The sequence below is a fragment of the Corvus kubaryi genome, unplaced genomic scaffold, assembly GCF_017639235.1.
Source record: "Corvus kubaryi isolate FWS band 111438036 unplaced genomic scaffold, C.kubaryi_AGA036_p1.0 37249, whole genome shotgun sequence".
In the NCBI taxonomy this organism is placed as follows: domain Eukaryota; kingdom Metazoa; phylum Chordata; class Aves; order Passeriformes; family Corvidae; genus Corvus; species Corvus kubaryi.
In genome coordinates this window covers 6,419,211-6,440,726 of record NW_024581072.1, presented here as the reverse complement: position 1 = coordinate 6,440,726, position 21,516 = coordinate 6,419,211, and the positions used below count along the sequence as shown (strand labels likewise).

The window sequence follows — 21,516 nt, the reverse complement described above, 5'->3', positions numbered from 1 at the left end:
GCCAAGTCCACTAAGTTCCACATTTAATTTATTTTGACTGCTCTGAGGGATGGCAATTCCAACAATTCCCTAGATATCCTGTTCCAGTGCCCGACCACCCTTTCAGTGAAGAAATTTTTTCTAATATCCAACCTAAAACTCCCCTGGTGGTACTTGAGTCCATGTCCTCTTCCCCTGTCACTGGTTGCCTGGGGGAAGAGACCAACCCTCACCTGATTACAGCCTCCTTTCAGGGATTTGTAGAGAGCGGTAAGGCCATGCCTGAGCCCCCTTTTCTCCAGGCTAAACACCCTCAGCTGCTTCAGCTACTCTCCATATGACTAATTCTCCGGGCCCTTCACCAGCTCCTTTGCCCTTCTTTGGACATACTCCAGCACCCCAATGTCTTTCTTGTCTTGCGGGGCCCAGAACTGGACACAGAACTCAACGTTCCGTCTCAGCAGTGCTGAGTACAGGCGGACAGTCACTGCCCTGGTCCCGCTGGCCGCACTATTACTGATACAGGCCAGGATGCCACTGGCTTCTTGGCCACCTGGGCACACTGCTGCCTTGTGTTCAGGTGCTGTTGACCAGCATCCCCCTTTTCTGCTGGGCAGATTTCCAGCCACTCTGCCCCATCTGTAGCTGTGCACGGGGTTGTTGCGACCCAAGGGCAGGACCTGACACTTGGCCTTACTGAATCTCATACAATTGGCCTTGGCCCATTGATCCAGCCTGTCCAGATCCCTCTGCAGAGCCTTCCTGCCCTCCAGCAGATCAACATTCTCACAAAACTTGGTCCTCTGCAAATCGACTGACGGTGCACTCAATCATCTCATCCAGATCAATGATAAAGCTATTAAACAGAACTGGCCCCAAATGCAAGGGCATCTTGGTACACGATCCTGTGTTGCTGTGAGCAGAAATGCAAATTCTCTTTGTTTTTAAAATTACCATTTCATAGATCAACTCTGATCTTCTTTCTTATTTGACCTCTATCTTTTCCACTTTACTCAAAGCACTTCTTATTGCGCATATTGCTTTGCTTCTTTCCCTGACAGCTTATTTCTTCTTTTCTCAGTCAAGGAGCATTTGAAAAAGTGGCAAACTGTGGACATCTATTGTACTAAACCTGAGAGGTTTTTCTGCATTCACTGAGATTAGACTGTAGCAATTTTAAATACTAAATAATTGATTTTGGAGGTTACTAAAGGCAGAAGAAAGCAGCTTCTCAAATGTAGCATCTTCAAAAGAAATTACATTTACAAAGGTCATCAGTAATTCTGCTATCATTACCTCACACTGATCACTGTATTGCTGCTATACTACTATCAGAGTAAAAAGATGAAAAAAGATCACATTCAGTAACCCCAAAAGAGAAAAAGAAAAAAGTTTGGTTTTTTGAAACCCAAGAAATTGGTTTCAAACCACAATCACTAAAATTATCCATGGATTCATTGACACTAATTTAAAATTGTGGTGAACTTCTGAACTACAAAACAATAAAAACTTTTCGTTATTTAACTGTCTATCTCATCATTTTATGAAAATGAAAGATATTTAATGTGTAAAAATATTTTTATTAATAACTCTTGAAATCTTATGAGTTTTACGAAGCTATTTAAAAATTCTCTTCCAGTGTTATAAGAAACATAATTGTGCTTACAGTTATTACAGAAATGTTCAGACAGGTTTTTTTGTTTTTAACAAAAATCCTAAGTCTAAACAGCAAAACAGATCCATTCCCAAGAGCTACTTTATGTTTCTTAAAAAAACACAGTTTTCACTTCTTTAATTACAAGAATAAGCTTCTTTTAAAAATCAGGTCCTTCGATAATGGGGAACTGTATACATTTAAAAAACGTATTTGTTGTTAATGTAGTTCAGGAGTGGTATGTACTTGTACGGGGAAGCTGAGTATGATCATATTAAATGAATATATTTTTCACTTGATTATTCTTCTGTGTTTGTCATATAAATTGGAAAGAGGAAAATAATTTTCTCTGTTGGAGCATAAAACAAATTAGACATAATGGCACATAAAAAGCAAGCCATAATCACACTCTTGAAAACGAATGCATTTTACAGGATATGTAGCCATTAAGGCAGTCACAACATTTTAAACCTACTCAGTTCAACACACCTGCAATCTATTCACTTTCTGATGGCAGCATTTTTTGAAGCTGGCACTGATAATTAAATAAATTGTAGGTGGAAAACCTAAACTTATCTTACATTGCAATGTGCCAGATTTTTCTTCCTTTGTCTTCAGTATTTCACTGAACATTTTTTTGTTCACTCTATAGTCTTTTGATGGCATTTCCTTTAGAGATTGGGAGCATTTTTATTTTTTGCTCTGAACACATATTAGCAGATGAATTTAGGAAAAGTCCATGGACAGGATAGACATTACACTGTAGTGTAGCATGACCAAAGGGACCAGGTGGCAAAGGTGAGAATGACCAATATAAGCTGCTATGGTTGAATGCCAAGGAAAACATTGCTTCATGTTATTCTTCCAGAAATACTCATTTTGTTAGATCAATTCACTGAAAAATACTGGAAAGCCTTTTCCTGACAATTTCTTACAGACTTGCACCTTCATTTAAACAGTTTAAGGGCAAAAATCTTTTTCCTATCCCCCATTTTCCTCCCAATACCAAAGAGCACACTTTCACATCACCTCTAGGCATATCAGGATAGCCCTTAACCACCATAAATGAATTCTCATTCAGCTGATGACAGTCCAGGAGCAAAGAAGAGACTTCCTTTACTGATCATTCTGCAAAATCAAAGATAAAGCTTTGTTTCTGAAAGACCATTTATGGTCACCTTTATGCCCTGGAACTCACAGATTCATTTTCACTCCTTAAGCCCATGCCCAAGTGATTTGCAAAATAAGCAGTATTAGTAAATGTGCCTCCAAGAGTGAAAATCGAGCACCACAGGAGTCTTTCCACCTAACTTGAGTCAGATTCCACTTAAGAAGGGTCAGACTGCACTCCAGCTGAACAGATATAAAGTTTTAGAATAAAACTCATACATTTCGGAAACTCTGCAGAGCATGACTGTGCTTATGGTTTTGGTGTCTGAAAATCATGGGGTTTTTAAGAACTTTAACTAATGTACATGACTTCAGTGGAATCTGTATTTACCTCTGGGGACATTAGTCTCTACACACAATACTCCCAGTGACTGAAGAATTCTTCTAACTAAAGGTCCACCTAAATTCAGGAAGGATGAAGGAACATCACTAGCTGGAAAGGTGGCTAATCTCTAATGGGATATATATGAAGTTAGAGTTGCACAGTAAAATGAAAAAAAATTAAAAACTAAAATAAAAAATAATAACAAAATAATGGAAAAGAGAACAAAAAAAAGAAGGAGAAAAGAGAAAGTCACAATGGACCATAGATAACACATAATCTATGCATAGTAAAGAACAGGGATATCGAAGTTGAAGTCAAAATCCTAGTCAAACACTCTAATCTCAGCACATTGGGAGTAATATACCAGTAAAGAAGGGCTTCAAAATCCTTCTGATGTTATGGTTAACAAGTATTTTTCATGTTATTTAGTTTAAAGGTGACCACCTCCAGATAAAGAGATGTTACAGAACCTCTGCTGGTGGAGCAGATGGCTCAGACTCTCTATATGGGATTTTGGTAATCTCCTTATCTGGTAACAGATAAAGAGAAAATCCTTCAAGTCTGAATAAAAAGGAATTTCAGAAATATGAAGATAAAGTGCTTTCTATCTTTCTCTATCTCATCTCAGGGAAACACTATTTGATAAAGAAGGGGTTTTTTTCTGAAAAAGGAGACGGAACTGCCCTTTATGAATTTCCTCATAAGTTTACTGTGAAATGTCAGGACAAAATCAGTCTTTCTCAGGAGGTAAAATTCACAGGTCATCTTGAGGAGAAGATTAAAAATTACAGTGTAGAACTCATTGACAGCTTTGACTCAAGCATCAGTAATGATTGACGGTGAAATTTTTACTTGTCTGATGTTACTGAATCATCAAAGGTTTTCTTTAAAAAAATCATTTCTTTCAGTGATGGCTGCTCAGAGAACAAAATTTAATGCAAGTAATCTGTAGGCTACACATTGCCTATGGTTCTCCAGAGTTTTTCAGTGTGTTAGCTGTTTTGAATCATCTACCATGAGCATTTTCATTCTGACCTCTCTTGCAAAAACAGAGAGCAGAGAGAGATTACAAAAGGGCTAAACATCAGGGCTGGAACCACGTGCTCTGTAACTGGCATTATTTCCCACTGCACATGGCAGCCACCCACAGTGGTGTGTGCCTGAAATCCAACTCACAAAGCCTGAAAGTTGGCTCAGCCAGCAGAACCTTGGTGTGACTCTGATGAGCATCACCAGGCCCCATGGATGGTCCAAAAACTGGGCAGTCATCTCCTGCAGGGTGGCCTTGAGGCCTGAGTAGGTTCTAGTACTTTGCACCATTCAAGCCAGTGGAAATTCGATCACAAATATCAATGCAGTTAGAGTATCAGGCCTCAACTTTTAAGTTCTAGTGTGTCATAGGTTAGCAAGCATAGTCCCGGAAGGGACGTCCTTGCTAAGGGGTGCTTACAGTTTCCTCTGGGAACTGATAGAACCTATCAGCTGGCCAGTTTGAATATGGACAATTCTCTAAGCCACTTAAAGTTGTGATCACCTCTGTGATCCACATTTAAGAATAGGCAAACTCCCCCTCCAGGCTCTCTCGTTTCCGGCGCTGGGACAGGTGGCTGCGGGCCCCGTGTGGGGGCCAGCGGGCCCGGCCAGGCCCTGCTTGGGCCAGGCCGGGCCGGGCCACGGCCATCATGAAGCCATGGACCTGTTCCAGCCATGGAACCCCCCCCCACTGCCTTGCCGTGGGCAGCCGGAGCGGCTCGGCTCTCCCCCCTCTCCACTGCGATAAGAAAAATTCAACATTCCAGCTGCAAAGCTGCAAGGCCGAGGTGAGAGTAACCCTTTTATTGCTATGAAGAGCTGAAAACCTGAGGGAAGAGAGAGAGGAGATGCTTAAAGCTGAAATTCTGTTGTGAAGCTATGATATATCAGAGTATCCTGTTGTAATTTCATGAAGATATGGGGGGTGGAGTGTTCAACTCGTGAGCAAAAGCACCTGCGCTGAGATAGGCAGATGCTGATGCAGCTGTAATTTCATGAGAAGTTTGGACAGGGAGAGATGAACCAGATGAGGACTTTTGCTCCAAACGGGAAAGGAGAAAACCTCAGTCCGTAGAGATGAACCAGATGAGGACTTTTGCTCCAAATGGGAAAGGAGAAAACCTCAGTTCCTAGAGATGCTCCCAGAGATAGTCCTAACGATGAAGATGATGAAGACCCTTTGCTCCCAGGGAAGGAGAAGGGCCTCTGTTTTTGTTTCTGAACGGCTCAACCTTAAAATTGTACCCCAGAAAACTTCAAGAGTGGACCCTCGAAAGCAGTTGCGGGAAAAGCTGCAAGTCGGGGGAAAGGACTCACACGCAGGCAGAGAGACTCCTCTTCCTAAATGGACTGAACAATATTTGGAAGTGGGCGGCTGTCTCGTTGTGATAATGTTTTCATAGCATGAGCAAGAAGAGACTTCTCTTTCTAAATGGACTGAACAAGGTTATTATGGAAGTGGTAAACAGACTGAACATCTTAAGGGTTGTCTTTTCACATTGTCAGTGGGAGAAGGGAGGAAGGTGGGGGGAGGAGGAGAGTTCTGAAGGTGGTATAATTTTTTTTCTTCTTTTAGGTCTGTTAATAAACTTCTTCATATTCTTTCAAGTTTGGTGCCTGTTTTGCATTTCTCCTAATTCTTATCTCACAGCAGATAAACAGTAATGAGTATTTTGGACCAAACCACTACATAGTGGTAGAAAAATGTCTTGGAAGAACAGCTATTGCTCATTCTTGAAGACATTCTGTAAGCAATTCTTTCTGAACAATTTTTCAGAAGGAACAAGACTGATAAACCTGGAAGTGAGTCTGTCATTGCAAAAAAAAGGCAATATTTCCACTGATATATTTTCTCATTAAGAATTATTAATCTACTTTCGATAAATCAGCACTTACAATTTTCTACAGTCATTTGGCCACTGATTTTTATTTTATTTCCTTTCCCTATTTTGCACCTTGATCAGCCTAAAACTTCTTCAGTAGTTGTGTTTGTTCAACTATTTTAATCAACCATTGCAGGCAGTGGTTAATCTTCTGCAAACATAGTTCAGCTATAGCCCAGTTCCCTCACTGCACTAAAATACAGCAGGGTCAAAGGGATGTTTTACAATGGGTTTTCTACTTAATTCTCGGTTGTATTTTCTACTATCTATTGAGTCTCCTTTTCAGCCTGATGAAGGAGATATTCAAACAATCCAGCTGCAACCCCCATTCCTGTGCCCAAGCTCATCTCACCTGCACCCTTGAACCAAACACATGAACCTAAGTTTGCCAGTGCAGCAGCCAAACACCAAAACAACTACTTTGCTTTCAGAAGTGACATTTTTAATGTGGTATTCAGTTAGAGAAGTATTAACTTTGAAATCCTTATATATAGCCTAAAATACCAAGTTTTCTTTACAGCTAAGCATGCTTCCTTTGCTATTAGCTTCGTTCTTTTACGATAAGTGTTGCAATAGCATAATTTACTAGCATTTCTTGGAAAAAAAAATACTTCCAAAAACTCAGAGATAGATAGATGGCCCTAAGCTTCCTGTAGGATGAGCAGAAGACAGTCACCTCCAGACCACACTTCAAAATCATTCCTAAAATCTGGCTGACCTTGATTAGCAAAGCATTGTGAGACTTCTTTCCCAAACTGGGTGGGGAAAATTCAGGATAAAGCAGTGAAACAAGATTTTAAACACTATGCTTATAACCCAGAAAGAAAGGTTAAAAAAACCTACCCAGCTGGCAACTGACAATGCTAGATAGAGGAAAGCAAGTTTAGATTTCAGATTATACTTGCCTCTAGACAAAGGAAGATAAACAAGCACAATTTCTTCATCATAAAGATACTAAAGAAGTTATTCCAACTCAAGTCTAGACAGTCTAGGAAAGTCAACACAGTAAAGTTTTGAGCTCTCTTTTATCAAAACCTATCGTTATTACTGGCCTGAGCTCCAGTGAAACACCTCTCATTTCCAAAATTAAGAAAATGAAGGCAACCATATGACCACATTTCTACTGACCTGACAGAGGACACTATTTAGGCTTCACACTTCATGTTAGCTGCAGAAATATAGGCAACACTTGATCCATTACAAACATTTCTAGAACAAAGCCACATTTTAACAAATATCCAAATGGCAGCATTTACAGTATTTACACTTTGTATAATCCGCAAAACAGTATTTTTCATCTTGCATCTGAATTACTAATGCCTTTGTGACCAAATCACAGTCTAACTATTCAAAATTGTGCCAGTTTATCACATGGTAGCACACATCAACAGAGTCCCATCATTTCAGTATACTGATAAATTTCCATTTGCAGACAAATATCAGAAAAATGACCAAAGCATTGTCTCTAAACCTGCAAGACATCTGAAAAAAGTCCTCAGTTATCCTCTATGTCATGGAGAAGAAAAGCACAGCTTCGCTGAAGAGGGATGACAACTCCTTCAGAAGTGGTTGGTGCTGTCTTGGTTCAGCACCAGGAGCCAGCCCACAGTGAGAACAGTGAGGTATTGAAACAATCTCTCCAGGAAAGTGGTGGATTTCTCAATCCTGTGAGCAGACACATGGTCCCAGAGAGCCCACATACAGAGTGTATGTGTCTGCACACAACGTCAGAAACACAGGCTTATTTTTGAGCAGATCTCTGGCTTTAGATGCTACAGCAGGTCAGATCAGAACTCCCAGATTCACTGAAAGAAAAAGAAACTGATTCAGCTTTATAATAAAAGAAATATACAATAATGAGTATAATAAAATAAAAATATAATAAAAGGCAGCTTCATTACTGTCATCAGTGGAGTTATATTTCTCACAGAATTTTATCACATCTCTTGTCAAAGAAGTACGCATTCACAGTTAGAGCTCATTTTACAGGTATCTCATCCTTTCAAACACTAGATTGAAAGGAGGTGGGTAGGAAAACACAACATTGGTTTCAGATATCCAAGTGCAATTTTCGTGATGTCTCACTTCAGATATGCAGCTGACCATACCTGCAGTCTGGCCCCGCACAGATTAACCTTCAGCCAAATTGCTTCAGTATTTCTGATATGACTCTGCTGCTAGAAAGCACCCACAATCACAATAGTGTTGTTGGACAATGTTCATCTAACTCAGAAAACAGCCAGGCTCCCCTTCTGCATGCTTACTGCTAGATTAGATGGAAAGATACACTCAGGATATGATATACTGTGATCTGACATCTCTGTTTTTTCTTACAGCTGCAGCAAGAGCACATACAACTCCACATTACAATAGAAAATCAAATAGGGTCACTGTCATTTAAAACAATATAAGCCAAGTTTATTTGGGTTTTTTTAACAGACCGCTAGGAGAAACTGATAAATTAACTTCTACAAAGTTATTTCCTAAGAAATAAACACCTGAAAATGGCAGGATATTCTTTATCTGAACAGCTATGCAAGATGGTAAAAACCTCATGCAATCTCAGGAAGAAAAAACTTCGCTGGGGATTTGTGGTTTTTGGTTTTATTCCAGAATCCCCTCCAACACATAAAAAGTTTTTGGCTAAGTTGTTTATATATATAAAAATTATATATATATATATATATATATATATGGATATATAGCAACATAAGAACCAAAAGAATTTTGGTTTTTTGTTTGGGTTTCGTGTTTGGTGTTTTTTACCCTGTGCTGTGGCAAATTATATTCAATTGATGTAAAATTCAAACACTCCTCTACAGACATCTAATTAAACTCACTCTAAAATCTACATAGTGTGGCAGCTCCCATACGGAGAAAAAATAGTCCCCAGTTGTGCCACTTTACTATAGTTACTGTGTAATAATAGATTACTTAGGTATCATAAGCATAAAAGTCTTTTTGTATCAGCTAAATCGTTTTATGTCAATGACATAACATGAGTATAGCATTTTTCCATCTGTTCAGGACAAAAATGTACATGCACTGAGCGTTTTCACATTTATTTGTGTCTACGCAACAACCTCCTTCAATTAAGTGCAATACTCAGAGGAACAGCAGAACGCAAAGGTAATAGATACTGAAACACTCAAAATGCAAAGGTAGCGCTTGCATCAGATGATATCTACATTCAGGCTTACAAAGGAGATTTTTAAGTCTGAATTTTCCTTATACAAACTAAAGGATACCACAAATTTTGGGTTCGGTGTTGAAGTCAGAATTCAGCGAGCCCTCACTGGTGAGATCCAGGAAGTTTTGTATTCAAAGGAACTTTTTTTGCACAACACACTGATAGACTTTTAAATACTCTAAAAAGAAAGATAAAAAATCCTTTAATGTTAAGAAAAGCATTTGAGATCAACTAGCTTGCACACATCTTCAGAAATATCTAATCACCTTAAACCCTAAACATAAACCTTGGAAACACAAAACTGGGGCATGCTAAAATATGGAAATTTAAGGATATTTTGACTGTACATATCTTAACCCCAAAACTCAGAGACAGCTTTCTCATCCAAAACAAGACAGATTAGTCCTTAGGAACACAGATCTGTATATAAAGAATGAACAGAACAAAGAAAAAGTTGGGAGGTAACAACTAATGAGCCTTTCCTATACATTAATTAATTTTTTTAAAGTAAGTTTTAGATGACATATTGCAGCAAAAATATTGTGCCATGGAGCCTGGACATGGTGAATTCTCAGGGGAAGCCTGTCCCCTTCACCAGTGACTCAGTCCAGAGCTCTGGAAGATGCACCGGTATTTGGCCTGCAGTAGTGCAAGCACACACTAATTATTTAATTGTTGTTAAATAATACATGTGCTCTCTGTAACTGTTTTCTCTTTCATAAGCAATGACAGTCTAGTAGGATAGGGTTTTTCCTTTCCTTGGTATGGCAGGCTATTAGGAGGAACAAGACCTCCCTTTATGGTACTAGAACCAGTTGTACTTGGCCTTCCATGTCTTAAACCAGAAAAAAAATCAAGAATTATGCAAGGTCTTCACGTAATTCTTTTCCTAATATAGTAATAGGGAAAAATTGATGTGGGTGATACACAGGAACCTCTCCTGCTGGATTCTGGGCATGTGGAGGGGATTGTATATCCCAGGCTCCAGCCCCCCAACCAGGGGCTGGAGCCTGGGATGCACAAGGAGAACCTGAGGAAAATGGGCTGGTTCAGTTTGGATGAGAAAGGAGGAAGGGTAGATTTTATCAGTGTTTCCAAAATGCTGATGGCAGTTATGAAGAAGGTGGAGGTGCATGAAGGCAAAACAAAATGCACTAGACATAAACTGAAAGACAGTAAATTACATTAGATGTAAAGAAAAATATTTTTAGAGAGAGGATGGATCAGGAAAAAGAGGCAGGACATGGGAGAAAGAACGTATTAAATATTCTTCTCTGCTCTCTCAAAGCTGCAGTAGAGCACCAAGATGGACTTCCGCCCATTATTTTCTACAAAGAGTTTCTGATTCACTGGTGGTGCTAGTGGTGAGTTCGAGTTGAAATATTTTATTTGTTTAGGGAATTCTACCATCGCTTGCTCTCATTATTTTGTAAGTTAAATGAATGAATTACATTCTCTTAAAGTGGTCTTGAGCTTTTTCCAGATTTTCTTGATCCATGCAGCTCTTGCACTTTGTGTCCTTTTGAGAAGAGCTTCTATGATGCTTACTACCATCAGGAAGATTTCACTTTCAATCAGCTCTTAACTGAGCAGTCTAAATGTTCCTTTTCACCAGTTTTGGGGTTCATCAGATCTCCTACTGAGGCATTTCAGCTCACTGATGTAGTAGTAAATGATTATCCATCAAGTTTTTTGGCCACTCATACACATTAATGAGTAAGCTCACAGAGGGACCAGGCTCTGACAGGTGAGCTATTAGGTGTGCTTCAACCATCTTTCATGCATACATATTTTAAAAAAAGACAGGCTAGGTGAATTCTGGCCATAATTACTTGTGGTTTCATGCCTTCTGCCACCACCTACGCATGTGCTATTTCCACTCACAGTTTGGTTTAACACAGACACTTTGGTTTGCATCTTTTCACTGTCCTGCTAAGTCTGTTACAAGGCCTTTAGTGTTCACTGCTGTTCAACAGCAACAAGACAGTCAGGAAACATGAACTGCTTGGAGTGAGATGCAGGCTGACAGCAGCACAGCTTGGCAGTGCTCTTTGGGCCTGAGTAAACATTTCTCACCTCCTAGTGATCCTTTCATGGCTTGGCAAAGCCACCAGTGCAGCGTCATTTTGTCAATCTTTTTGCACCCAGTTGCCCTATGTACAGATAAGCTGCTGGTGATAGGACAGGAGCAAGATGAAGACCGGTGGTTAAACTTTTGAGTAGACAGGACATGCCTAATTTGACTCTGATGATGAAAGACTGACAGACTACACTCAGGGATATAAGGCTTCCTTTATCCTGAAACCCACCTTTGAACAGGTGTATACAGTCATCTTGTTTGGTAGAAAGCTCTATGTGAAACACAATGGTTCACTTTCTTAGGCTGACTTCAAAATTGAAAATTCATAATACCATCCTAGAATTTTGGGATCAAACCATATCTTGACAAAATAGGTTCTACCCAAGTAAGGGAATTTTAAGAATCCATTTTCCAACAGTAAGATACAGCTAGTGGGATTTTCATCTACCATTTCTTGTGACAAATTCAAGCTTTTCAGGTTTCCCAGAGTATGACCAGTTTATTCTACAGGTTTACATGTATGTGAGCATGGCTATTCCAAATTTTTACTGTAGAGAATAACACCATGCAGGCATCCTAAGGTCATCTTCCTATCAGCAAGCCCAGCATGGAAAGATTTCCACAGCACTAAGGAAATTTCATGGTTAGAATTGAAATGTAGAGAAAAGAGAGGGCACACAGAGCAGAAGCAACTCAAGGTTGTGGTTTCATGGTTATTAATACAGCAATCAGCAATGGAACTTTAATCCAGGTCAGGTAAGAACACAAGATGCATTTTTGACAAATATGCTAGAAGATGCAGTATGGATTTCTTCTGGATGCAAGAGGACAGATGAAAGCTATCTTGCAAAAAGCCTGAGGGAGTACAACAAACTACGTTTTTGTTGCTCTTGTTGCTTTTCTTTGGGTTCTGGCGCTTTGCTCATTGCTTCAGAGGGGTTAAGGATGTTGAAGCAAAGACAAGGAGAGGAAATTAATCTGTATCAATTTGTGCTGTATCGTCCTTCTGTATTGTGCATTTCATGTGATTTTGGCATCTGAAAGCTGGATTTGCTGAAAGATCAACCCATGACTTCAGAGCACAAATACCACCTGATGAAAAAGGGACTGTGCCTTCTGGTTATTAAAGCATGCTCCCTAGGCCACTTCACAGACCCTCATGCAGAGGGAACTACAGCACGAGCACCATAAAACTGCCTGGCTCTGTATCACTGGAATAGGCATTGGTTGTATCATGATTTCATTTTTAAAACATAGTGTGCTATTGCTGCCTCCTATGGCCTCATTCTGCACCCTGTGAGCAAGTGGCAAAGTCTCATCCACTCCAAGTGGAAATAACTCTGATTTCCTGATTCTTCATAGAAGTGATTTCTCCTGAAAATGTGATTTTAAAATTTTCTCACCAATAGACCTTTAAACTTTGTTCCTACATTGCACTGTAAATATTGGAAATGTGAAATGATGTAACAGAAGCACCAAAACTTTCAGTGTGTCACAATCCTCTTGCAAAAATGGAATAAAGTTCCTCAGCAGGGTATCCCAATCAAAACCCACACAATTATTAGTCAATGGGTATTGGCTAAGGAACGTTAAGTTTGCCAGATACCAAGAGCTCACTGCAATTTCAAGAACTTGTCAATGCTCTAAGAACAGGTACAAGAATAGTGTTCTTCACTGGCAGGAAGGCCTAGTAGCTTGAAACTAAACATGGTTTTTTGGTGTGTGAGAAATTACAGTTAAAAAAAAGTCTTAAATGCAGTCTGATTCAAACAAGTGGAAGCACTAGGAAAATGTTTTAAATTCAGGTCTCTGAGGGTTGTACTGTTTCTAAACCACTAGCTGGGTCCCTTTGTTAAAGTGTGAAGAATGGGGAATGTGGACGGTGTTTGAAGCAGGAAAAGCAGTAGCAGATAACAGAAACTCGGATGTCAGTGCAAAGGGAGAAAAAGAACAGAGAAAATTCTGTGCAGCTTAACATACAATATGTTTTGGAAAATTCTGTTGGGGATAAGCAGCAATATCCAGGGTCACAGTAAAAAAAAAGATATTTTTGTTTATTTGGATTTTAGCTTTGTACCTTAATTAAGGTCTTGACTGGTAAAAATTTCCTTTTCCTCCTATGATAGCTTTACATACGTGTAATAGACTACCACAGCAATTCTGAAGTACTGACACTGCATGAAAGTGTCTCTTGCCCTTGTTAAGAAAACTTTTCTGAGTTTACCTCCCAGCCCTGCAGGCACTATAAATTTTTGTAGAAGCCTTGAGCGTTGAAAAACGCTAAATTTCTTCCCCTAGACAGACTTCCCCAACCAGTGTGCATGAACATAGACTGAGACACCTTTAAACTAAAAAAAAAAAAAAGGTTTGATAGGATTGGGAATTACTTTCAGAAAGTATTTGGCCCTTGCTTGCATTACTTCATACAAAGTACAGAAGAGTCACATATCACTACAGAGGTCTACCATTAAATGAAGAGAATAGCAGGGTATTTTTAAAGTGGGTGGTGAATCCTAGAGTGCCTACACATTATAATTTCATAAACTTCACATAAAATATTTAGCTCCAGTCATTAACAGAGACAGACTATCAAACTAGAACAACTCTGCTATAGCTATAAGGATACATGAAATTATCCAGGGATATAGGAATCACAAAATCACTGGTAATCACCTTTTAGCCCTTCTTACCATTTGTTTCATTTCATCTACCGCTGCATTTCCAAGGTTCTGCTGAAACTCTAGGCAGAGATATTTATATGTCATCACCATTAAAAAGCAAAAGAAATATGCCTTCAAAAGAGAAACACGAAAACTTAGTCTTTTTCTTGAGGTTTTATCAAGCTTCAATAAGCAGATAAAAGCATCGTTTTGAACTAGGTTTTTCTGTTTGAACCAAAGGTTGAAAAACACCCACAATAAAGACCCTCATACATTGGTAGTTTATAAATGCAGAAAGCTCAACTGGAAAGAGTGTGAACAAATGTCTTTAATAAATGGCTGCCTAAATTTAGTTCTCTAAGCATGTGCAGAATATCTAATTAACTGCTGTATTTTCAAAGTTGCTGAGCAACAATCAGGTGCTCTTAACTTCTGCATAAACCATTTAGACAAGCAATGAAAACTTAGCAATGTAATCTTTTTTGTTTATCAGAAAGTCTTGTTGGCTTTACATATGTTTCAAGTTTTCATAGACACGTTTAAAAATATGGCAATAAATACCATTAACTGGTGTCACTTGCTGCGGTATCTAAAACTTGCTTGTTGTTTTTGTACTGTGCAAGAGGGGGAAACAGATCAAACAGCAGCAGGAAGCTCAGCTGTATCTTGCTTGAGGCTCTTACCTAATTTCCACCTGCTCACGGATGGGTTTTTTCAGTGTTTCACCTATTAACGTTCTCCAGACAGAGACCAAGTTCCAGGATGGTTTTTTCCTAATGTATACAGAAAAGGAGAATCCCACCAATTTAGATTTCATTAATTCAGACCCACTCAGATGACTTGCTGCTGTCATTGCAAGGAGATTTGTGATTAAAATATTCCCTTAAAATAGTTTATTTTTTCTTGCTTCTGGCCCAAATACTGAGCTTTGAAGGAAAAATCATATGCCTCACTGGTGACTCTTTTGTCTCAATGGGAGCAGAATGCCCACTCAGTAAGTACTCTCACATGCAACAGATGTGTATCTGTTTAGATAAATTTGTTGGGCTCAGGAGTTGACAATCCTCATTACCAGTTAGCAAGATTTACAAAGCAGAAAATGTAGCAGCACTGCTGTGTAAATTTGCAGCTAAATCTCTGGCGACAAGAACAGCCCTGGGAAGAACTGTATTATGATTTAATACAGAAGATCATCATTCCTGGCTGGTTTGTTTTCTAATTATTATTCATATATACATTATGTGACATTATTTTAAAAGGATACATCTAAGGTCTAATACTCAAGAAATTTACACTTCACTATGCAGAAGGCAAATTCTTCATAATGTCTGACTACTGGCAAATACTGAGGGGAACACAGCACGGAGCACACGCTGTGGAAGGAAAACAGCATCACAGCCTCTGGAGTATTTAGACTGGTAGAATTAGAAAGGAAAACTCCATCAGTTAATGGCTACTGTGACTTCCTTTATGAATGATTCATCTGCTTTTGTCCTTAACATTATAAAATTTATCATGCATTCCCAGAAATCAATGCAAGGTAAGTACAAGATATGTAAGTTCTTAAAAAAACACAACAACAACAACAACAAAAATTTAAAGGTTGGGAGTGGAGAGGAAATTCAGCAGAAAAGTTTCAAAAAATTTATTTCAAATTAACACACTCATATTTTCTTCCTTCCCCTTGCATTTTCCTTACCACTTCCCCTTCTCTTCACCCTTTCTCTTTTCCTTTTTATTGCCCTTCTACTTTCCTTTTACCTCTCACTTTCCCCTTCCAATTTTCCCTTTTTCCCTTCCCTTCCCTTTTCCTTTTTTTTCTTTTTCTTTTTCCTTTTTTGCTTTTTATTTCTCTTTTTTCTTTATCTCTTTTTCTTTTTCTTTTTTCTTTTTTTTCTTTTTTCTTTTTTCTTTTTTCTTTTTTGCTTTTTCTTTTTCTCTTTTTTTTCTTTTCTTTTCTTGAAATTACTTTCTACAGAATAAGTAAGATGTCAGTGAGCTCTCAGAAAAGTGCATTTCCAAATGTTTGAACTAAAAATGTAGACACAAATAAGAGAAAATTAAGGGAGAAGAAATGGAAAGGAGAGCAGCAGCAAATGAGTGACATCAGACACTAGAAAGAGAACAAGTTTCATATTGTCTTGTTTTGTCATGAGAGGAATTCGAGCAGTTAAATTCACTTCTGGCATCCCTACACATTCATGAATTTCCAAGCAGGTCCTCTTTTCCCAGCTTTTCTTTTCTTCTCAGTGTTTTTTGCTCACTAGTGTTTAAACCAAGGATGGAAAGCAACACTGGTACATACTTAATGTCTGCCCACTTACAGAAAAGCTTAATGCAATTTTAAAAATATGTCTATTAGCATCCATGGTCACTAATAATCCACAGAGAAGACTACAGGATAAGCATCATCCTCTCAAGGTTTCAGTCTGTATCATGATACTTAGCAAAAAAAATCATGCTTGTAGGTCAGACTCCCATAATTTTTCAACTCCTTCTATCTAGATTTGTCAATTAAGTTTTAAGATGACATTTAGGAATAGTCATTTGGAGTAGCACATCTGCCATATAGATACTCACAGGATGATTGTACTTTTGCAGAAGACAAAATTTCAATTAGGTGGATTTGGATTTGCAGGAATAGTTGTGGCTTACAGACGTATCTTATGACATGTACACGGTCCTTGTCCCCATATGCACCAGCAATTGAAAAAACTGTGTAAATAGCAGTTAACTAGCAATTAAAAATTACAGAAGTTCAGTGTATTTGTCAATTATTTGATGAGTTCCCAAATCTCAGATATGGTAAAACAAGCAGTCATTCAACGCAGCTGTGCAAGCTGAAGCTGGTTATTAGCATCCAAATGGCTATGACAGATCCATTTTACTTCTGAAATTTTTTTATTCAGCACTACTCCAATCAGTAGATATTTTATTTATTTATTTATTTATAATCACATAAATAATTTAACTAATAATCATAAGTCTCCATTTTCCTTTTTAAACCTCAAATACAGTAAGTCCTATGGCTAAATGCACAATTCTTAGATAATTCATTTATCCTAGAGAATATAATTACTATTCCTAGTATTATTTCTATTATTTAATCAGTTTCTAAACATTTTCTTCAAAAAAGAGGAGAGTGAATGAAAATTCAAATTAATATAATGCCATAGATCACAGCAAAATTATATTGATGCAGAGGGACACGTATTTTTACATCCCTGGTTAAAATTGGCTTCTTACTGCTTGTTTAGAAAAAGGGTAAGGATTACACAACAGGAAAACTAAGGACATTTAACATTCATTAATTTTTTTTTCTGTATGTTATGAATCAGGCTATAAAGGGTATTACAAAAAGGTCAAAACAAAAAGGAACAGAAATGTAACATGCCATTCTAAATGTCTCTAGATGCCTAGGCAACCTATTTACAAGATTACTGTGTTTGCAACAAGCTTTTTTGAGTTGCCACCACAAAACATTTTCATTTACCATCACAAAACACTTCATTTCAAATCTTGTTTCAGATGATTAGAGCTCTGCAATAAAAGATTAACTTTACTTCAAGAATCTTCCCAACATTGCGTTTCCCTAGAAAAAAAAATCCTGTAACATATATGTGTGCTTTAAGTCTGACTCTAGTTTTCTAGTCCTTTGAAGGAGGATTGAAGTAAATGAAGTAAATGGCAAATACACTCATGTCATTATTATTAGCGGAAAAATGGGACCGTTCATTAAAATGTCAAGCAAAGAGATAGTGAAATGTGAAATTCAGTTCTCAGTCTGCCCCACTGGTATAAACAATCCAAACAGGCAAGACCACCAGAAGAGCAGGCGGCCTGGCTTGCTCGGGGCACATGCCTGCAGCTGTGGTGCCAGAGATGGAGACAGCAAGGCAGAGGGTACAAGTGTCACTAACCCCACCAGCCTCACACCCTGTATCACTCATTTTTTTCAAGAAGAAGCAAATGCTTTTCGACCACCCCTTGCTCAGGCGTTCAAAAAATTCAGGACACAGAAAACATATGTTCTGCTTGAAAAGAAATGTGTACTCTGGCAATTGCTGATTATGAAGGGGGGTTTCCAAAATCAAAAAACTAGTAATGGTGAGGAAGATGGACAACAAGTGACCTGAAATGCAAGTTGAATCAGATGCAAGAGTGGAAACACTGTATTAACCCTGTCCCACACAGATGAGCAGCATACACCATAGGAGCTCCAAACACGACTCTTAAACCTTACCCATTCTATGCACTTTTGTGTCCAAAGTATGTACAAAGAGAAGTTTAAAAATCACCTCTGGCATTGCAATGGCAGACCCCTCAAACTTCTTGAGACAAGTAAGTGTCGTGCTAACACCCAGTGTGTTATCTAAAGGCATAATATGTGGCTAACAGTGGCTACGAGTCACTAACTGAAGAACTTAAAAAACTGTTAATTTTTGTTTTATACCCAAAGGTTGAGCTGAAAGGACACTTTTCTCTCATTAAAGAAAAAATTATCACAGAATTTAAAAGATAACAAAATATGTGGTTGTATCAACCACAGTTGAACTATGTTCCCAATATGATCATCTGTCAAAAGCAAAACACCAGGAAAACGCTGATAAGCTAAAAAAGTAAAAAAATTTTTTAAAAAATCATAATTAAAAACAGGGACAAGTAGCAACACAAAACTCACAGTAAAGATATTACACAGGGATTTTTCCTTTTAGCAGAAGAACAGGTCCAATATACCATCATAGCAGGGAAATATAAACATTTGTGGAACTGAAGAAAAACAAAGAATATTCAGAACCAGTATGACTCAAACCACTTCAGGCACAGCTGGACACCAGCAGACTCAGAACAAGAATCAGATAAGCCAGGAGACCTTGGGAAGCAAAAGCTGTGACAGGACAAATCCCCGTACTGAGACTCGGTAAGTAGCATCAGACTAAACAGAAGACACATATGAGCAAGCACTGAACTCAAGGAGTGACTGGAAGACGAGATAAATGGATCTACATTGGAAACAGAAATTGAAGCAAGAACTGCTGTGATAAGAAAGCACCATATTTGGGAAAAGTGAAACGCCATGTGGAAATTTCAAAGGAAGAAATGGACCAGTCAAAAGCAGTGAGGGAAAAATGCTTATAAATGCTTGCAACCAAAAAGCCTCAAACCTCACCCTGTCAATAAAGCAGATAAGGCACAGTATTCTTGAGAAGCCTTCAACAAATGCCACTCAGCATCAGACTCTGCGAAAATAAGGAACAGACTGCAGTGAACTTAAGGATAACATGAATCCAGGAAAAAAATCAGAAGCACAGACTGCAAATGAACTCCTGAAAACAGAAAAGCAATAGAGAGAAATGCACTAACAGCAGACATAGCAAAAAGCATTTTCTGTACCTCACTCATGCTGAAAAAGCTGTTCAGAGAAGGGAAGATAAATCCCTCTAAATGGTACCAGCTTTGAATCATTATCAGAATATTCCAACAAGAACTTTGCAATTACTGCAGCAACTGCAAAGATGGCTCCATCTTACAAAGTCTTTTGTAAAGCAAAACTGCAAGGAAAAGCAGAAAATGTAGATGCAAAGGGGAAAGAGATCACAGGTAGGCCAGTTATTCATCCCAAAGGGTACAGCAGAACTGTGGAAGACAGCTGCCCCTTCACATCCTCGAGGATAATGACCTCAAAACAGCATTTCACAGCCTTCCCCAATTTTTGGAATATCAAGTATCACAAAACCAGAAAATTTCCAAAGTTAAACATTTTCATTATCACATGAATCAAATACATTTCATAAACACAAGAAATTGAAAACAATTGCAGGAAATTTTAAATTTGCACAACATAACAAAGGCATGTGAGGAGAATCATCTCTCTGACTTCTCTCTGAAAGTCTTTCACCTGACTTAAATGCCTTTATTTCCATCCTAGAGAGTGAACATGCTAAATCAGATACAAAAATTTTTCTTAGGCAGCTCAGAAATAGTGACAGGAAGGGTCTAATGAGACCCTGCTCCCAGGTTTCCTAAGTCATTTGATTTTGATAGTCTCGTTTGCATCCAGTTTGTCATGACAGACACTCAGCCTGCCAACTGAGCTGGAGTTTTTTAGTGTGTAGTTACCTGCTTTATCACCAAAGGAAAAGAAATATAAAATAGCCAAAGGTTGGCTATTGCATGTATCAAACTTCATGGAAAAACTCTGAATATTCAGCAGTTAAATGACTGATTCTTAAAATGTCTATCAGAGGCTGCTAGTAGTAGGGTAGACCTTAAAGAGGAGTACAGATCACAGCACAGAGAAAACTACTGTGTGTACAGTTCCACTATATCCAGATACATCTCATAGTGCACTTCTGTGTTTTTGTAAAATAGAGAAAGATACAAAAAAGAATGGTGAATTATTTAGCTGAAAGCTTTTGCTGACATCTGAGCCAGAATTACATCACTGAAAATTTCCCTCCAGTCTCCAAACATTTTATATTACCCTTTAATCATATTTATTATTAAGGGGAAGTGGAAAATAAAAATTGATGTAAAATAACCTGATCCCATCTTTTCACAAACATGGGTACCTGTTTTGAGTTTGCCGAGCTAATACTGTAGAAAGATCTTCCTTTTCTAAGTCTAATAACCACAGCTATAACTTCTCTCTGAGCTAGGAACTCTCATCTAAACATGATAAGGTACTCACAATGAGTATTGCAGTGGCTTGGAACAGAAAAAACCATCAGTTAATCCTTTACAAGCAAAGAAGCATTAATGTGGGTAAGCTGTAAGTCAGGAAATGAAGCAAAGAAATATAAAATCATTGGTCCTCAGGCAGCCGAAGCAGTTACAATACACAAAGGATCCACATCCAGCTCCTTCAAGCCTAAGACTAGCAGTCTGGCTTCTAACTCATCCAGTCTTCTCATTTCTTTGAGGCATCTGACAGAAAACTGGTCATTTTTAGTTGATTTGTCATTCTGCTCAAGCCTGACATCTGCAACAAAAACTTAAAATAAGACCAACTCAATTCACAGAGAACCACATAAATGGCCAGCAGCTGCCAAAGGTTCCCAGCCAGTACCAAAGAGGAGTAGATTTGAAGTAACGTAGGACAATGGCAAGTCTCTGTATTGTGTTAGGAGTTTCCTAATCAGCTGTTAGTTTTACCAAAGTGCCATGCTCTGCAGTACCACTGCACTTTACCTAGCTGCATTTTTCCTCCATGCAAGCATACCTGGAAGCATCTTTTTTCCAGTATTCAAAAGCACTACAACATTTTGAAAGGCCGTTTATAAGAACATTTGTAATTAACATTATATTTAGTGCACACTATTATCTCTAAATAGGTGCAGCAAATTCTAGGTGGATTAAAGATCAGGATAACTTTTCCTCCCCTCTGTATTCACTTGGTGCAGTAGGTATTCTGTTTAAACTGTCCTTTCTGGGGTTTTTAATTTGAGTCTGACAGGAATGTGAGCTTTTGCTTATGTGTGTGCATGAATTATGTTTATGATAAGTGTTTCCTTTCCTCACAAAATTTGAAGGCTGAATTAAT

General features: G+C 38.3%; 1 long non-coding RNA gene across 1 annotated transcript; it reads right to left on the bottom strand.

Moving 5' to 3' along the window:
- Positions 1 to 3,587: 3,587 nt before the first annotated feature.
- On the bottom strand, positions 3,588 to 14,858 carry LOC121662450. Its single transcript, XR_006015294.1, has 4 exons — positions 14,004 to 14,858; positions 9,340 to 9,411; positions 5,851 to 7,848; positions 3,588 to 4,515 (listed from the first exon to the last, which is right to left on the bottom strand). It is a non-coding gene; the product is annotated as an uncharacterized LOC121662450 (long non-coding RNA).
- Positions 14,859 to 21,516: the final 6,658 nt, after the last annotated feature.